The sequence below is a fragment of the Choloepus didactylus genome, chromosome 17 (genome assembly GCF_015220235.1).
Source record: "Choloepus didactylus isolate mChoDid1 chromosome 17, mChoDid1.pri, whole genome shotgun sequence".
Classification (NCBI taxonomy): domain Eukaryota; kingdom Metazoa; phylum Chordata; class Mammalia; order Pilosa; family Megalonychidae; genus Choloepus; species Choloepus didactylus.
This window is the reverse complement of record NC_051323.1, coordinates 22,448,784-22,453,527: the sequence shown is the minus strand read 5'-3', so window position 1 is coordinate 22,453,527 and position 4,744 is coordinate 22,448,784. Positions and strand designations below refer to the sequence as shown.

Genomic DNA, 4,744 nt, shown 5'->3' with positions numbered 1-4,744 from the left:
GACTCTTTGACCCAGGGGTCCAGCCCACCTGGACTCATCCAGTATCTGGGCGCTGCTCAGCGTCTCCACCTCAACCAGGCCACCCTCATCTCTCACCTGGACGGCTGTCCTGGCCAGCTCGCCGGTCTCACTGCTTCCATCTTGTTCCCCTACGGTCTATTCTCGACACGGGAGAGTGATTAGATCCTGTCGCTCCACCGCTCAAGGTTTCCCAAGTCCCTGCAATGGCCTCCAGGGCTCCGCTCAGTCTGTACCTCCCGCCCTCCTCACCCCTCTCCCCATCTGGCTCCCACCCCACCCTCCTTGCTCTTCCTCGAACATCCCATCCCGGGATGTTTGCATTTCCTATTCCCGCTGCCTGAAGCTCTCGTTGCCCCAGATAGCCACTGGGCTCAGCACCCTCCTCCTTCAAGTCTCCTCAGCGAGGCCTTTCTCAGACCACTGTATCTAAGGTAGCACCACCTCCCACCCGGTCCTCCCTGCCTCCCTTCCCCGTGCATTATTCTTGATGACTCGTGTCCCGGACTGACCTACCAAATACATTTCTTGTGGCCGCTTCATCTGTCTCCTCCCACAAAAATGCAAATTCCGTGGAGGCAGGGATTTTTGTCTGTTTGGTCACCTCTGACTCCCCAGTATCTGCACTTAGTAGACCCTCAGTAAACATCTATCTTAGAAGCATCACAATGTTACCATCATGTAGGCAATGAGAAGGCATAAAATTAAAGATTTTTAAGCAGGGCAATGACATAATTTCATTTACCTTTAAGAAAGATCGCTATGGATCCAATGAACAGGCTTGGCTGGATTATTGGGGGGTGGGGGGTGGGGGAGCCTTCAAGGGAGTTAGAAGAAAACCAAGCTGAAAAGTTAAAAACGTGGAGACTTGGGTTCAAATCCCAGCTCCACCCTTTATCAGCTCATCTTGGGCAAGTCATCTGATCATTTTCAGCCTTGGTTTCCCCATTTACAGAATGGAGATGTATTAATTTCTTGTTGCTGCTGTAACTAAGTTACCACAAATTTATTGGCTTAAAATAACATAAATGGGGACCTTATGCGTGCAGATGGCGTCACCTGGGGCTTGAGTGCTAGCTGCAGGAGGGTATCAGAGGACTGGTGAGAGAAAATGGCCAAGAACCAACTAAGAGGGCAGAAGTCTAAGAAAGTATTTCACATAGCCAGCCAAAAAAACTTTAAGACTAAAAATAAAGCAAAACCAGTTACCATGAATCTTAAGAAGATAAACATTGTGAATGATGAAAAAGTTAATAGAGTAAATAAAGCTTTTATAGATATACAAAAGGAACTTGCACACTTCTCAAAAGGCCTTTCCCTGGAAACTCTGCAGAAACAGCTAATTCCTTAGCAGCACGATGAAAACAAATAAGTTAATGTTAATGAGGCTACAAGATTAATGACTCAGTTGTAATATAGTGGTGATGCATCAAATTCCAAAAAAAGATCAATACAAAAAAAATTACATATATGTATTATCTTACAGTTCTGAATGTCAAGAGTCTAAATGGGTCTCACCGGGCTAAGATTAGCAAGTCCGGGTTCCTTTCTGGATAGTCTAGGAACAAATCCATTTCCTTGCCTGTTCCAGCTTTGGAGGCTGCCTGCATTCCTGTTTTTTGGTGGCTGGTCAAGTCCTTCTCGTGACACCATCTCTCTGGTCCGGACTGTTGGCAGGGTCACAGAGCCAAGAGTCTCTTGCCTACACCCTTGCGACAGTTATAGCATCATGAATGGTTTTCCATGGCATTTTACTTTTTGGGAAGTCTCCTGCAGTTGGGAAAACCACTCTCAAACTCCTAACAACCTGGACTAAAAGGGACATGGGCTTATCTATTTCTCTATCCTGTTGGTTGTACTGTTCAATGCAAGCGAAAATGCATTGTAGCAATACATCCCATAGTAACCTGGGCAGAGGATAAAGTATATTTGAAAAGCCCTGTCTTAGTTTGCTAATGCTGCAGAATGCAAAACACCAGAGATGGACAGGCTTTTATAAAACGGGGGTTTATTTCGCTACACAGTTACAGTCTTAAGGCCACAGAGCATCCAAGGTAACACATCAGCAATCGGGCACCTTCACCGGAGGATGGCCAATGGCGTCCAGAAAACCTCTGTTAGCTGGGAAGGCAGCTGGCGTCTGCTCCAAAGCTCCGGCCTCAAATCGGCTTTCTCCCAGGACGTTCCTTTCTAGCAAGCTTGCTTCTCTTCAAAACATCACTCCCAGCTGCACTCTCTTTTCTCTCTTTGAGTCAGCTCATTTATATAGCTCCACCAATCAAGGCCCACCGCGAATGGGTGGGGCCACACCTCCATGGGAACATCTCATCAAAATTATCTCCCACAGCTGGGTGGGGCACACTCCAAGCAAATCTAACCAGCACCAAAACTTCTGCCCCACACAAGACTACAAAGATAATGGCATTTGGGGGACACAATACACTCAAACCGGCACAAGCCCCCTTGAGGGAATGGGGGAAAATGTGGAAATATTAAATTTACCCACCTGGGGAATTCCTTATATTCTTGCAAGCATTGGAGATTACCAATTTAGAAGGCCAAGCCCCTGAACTTGGGGCTAACCCTATGAAGCTTGGGAGAGGCTAAGCTGCCTAAGAGTCACCCCCAGAGAACCTCTTTTGATGCTCAGATGTGGCCTCTCTCTCTAAGCCAACTTGGCAGGTGGGCTCGCTGCCCTCCCCACTACATGGGACATGACTCCCAGGGGTGTGAACCTCCCTGGCAATGAGGGACGTAACTCCCAGGGATGAGCATCACTGGATTGAGAAAGGCTTCTGGACCAAAAGGGGCAAGGGAAATGAAACAAAGTAAAGTTTCAGGGGCTGAGAGATTTCAAATGGAGTCAAGAGGTCATTCTGGAGGTTACTCTTATGCACTATATAGATATCCCTTTTTAGTTTTTAGTTTATTAGAATAGCTAAAAGAAATACATTGAAACTGTTCCAGTTTGCTAATGCTGCTGTTTTGCAAAACACCAGAAATGGATTGGCTTCTCAAAGGGGGTTTATTTGGTTACAAAGTTACAGTCTTAAGGCCATAAAGTGTCCAAGGTAAGGTACCAACAAAAGGGTACCTTCATAGAAGAATGGCCAATGGTGTCTGCAGCACCTCTGTTGTCTGGGAAGGCACATGGCTGGCATCTTTTTCCTTTGCTCCCAGGTTGCATTTCAAAATGGCTTTCTCCCAGGACGTTTCTCTCTAGCTGTCTGGGGGTATTCTCTTAGTTTCTCCCAAGCAAACACTGGAGTAGCAAAAGTCTACTTTCAATGGCTGTCTTTAAAATATCTCTCTTGGCTGCAGCTAACATCAGGGTCCAAGCATGCCTAAACATCAGCGTAAGCAAGCTAGCGTCTGGGTCTGTGCCAGAGTTTTTACAGGACTCCAATGATTAAACCTAGACCCATGCTGGATGGGCGGAGCCACACCTCCATGGAAATAGTTCAATCAGAGTTATCACCTACAGTTGGGTGGTTCACATCTCCATGGAAACAACTTAATCCAAAGATTCCAACCTAATCAACACTAATACATCTGCCCACACAAGACTGCAACAAAGAACATGGCATTTTGGGGGACATAAAACATCCAAACTGGCACACTGTTGAACTGCAACCCAGTAGCCTTGTTTCTTGAAGACGATTGTATAACTGTATAGCTCGTATAACTGTATAGCTTACATGACGTGACTGTGTGACTGTAGAAAACTTTGCAGCTCACACTCCCTTTATCCAGTGTATGGAGAGATGAGTATAAAAATGGGGACAAAAAGTAAATGAATAATAGGGGGGGTTGGGTTGTTTTGGGTGTTCTTTATTACTTGAATTTTTATTCTTTTTTTTATTCTTTTTTGGAGTAATGAAAATGTTCAAAAAATTGTGACAAATGCACGACTATATGATGATATTGTGAATGATTGTACACTTTGGATGATTGTATGGCATGTGACTGTATATCGATAAAATTGCAAGTTAAAAAAAGAAAGAAAATACACTGTGGCCGAGGGTCAGCAGTTAACCCTCCCAGACCGTGCTACTCGGTCCTAGACATCTGAGTCGGCAACACCCTCTCATTGCACTGACACCAGCCAAGCCACAGGACTCACCCCTGGCTTCTGCCCATATCTATCTTTTGACTTCTGTATTTCACTCTCTGAAAAAGACTTCAACAGTTTGGTTTTCAGCGGCGCCCTCGGTAGTTCTGCATTGAGTGAAAATAGGTCTACTCTGGAGCCCGTGCACAGCCCAGACTGGGTGGAGCTCCCTTCACAGGGCCCCCCGACTCTCCTCTGGAGTCCTCTATGCCCCCGGAGACACCGTGGGGGGCTGTGGGCGTGCAGGTGGCCAGGAGCCAGGGTAGTTTCCCTACTCTTCCTGGCACCCAGCTCCCTCATCTCCACCCTTATCCATGCACCAATTCATCCGGTTAACAGGGAGGCTGCTTACATCCCATGGGTCCCCCCGTGGCCAGGAAAATAATATGATCATCTCAATAGATGCAGAAAAAGCACATGCAGCAGCCACATAGGATTTAATAAACAAACAGAAAAGCAAAAATCTCTTAGCAAACCAGGAATAGGAAAAAAACAAAACAAAACAAAACTCCCTTAACCCAATAAGGAGTATCTACAAAAGTAGATACCTGAAAATATCAAACTCCAAGCCAGTATCCTTGACTCTTGAAGATGATTGTATAGCAATGTAGCTTA

At 45.8% G+C, this 4,744-nt stretch overlaps 1 pseudogene; it reads left to right on the top strand.

Moving 5' to 3' along the window:
• Positions 1-1,129: 1,129 nt before the first annotated feature.
• On the top strand, positions 1,130-1,432 carry LOC119512950 (annotated as a pseudogene).
• Positions 1,433-4,744: the final 3,312 nt, after the last annotated feature.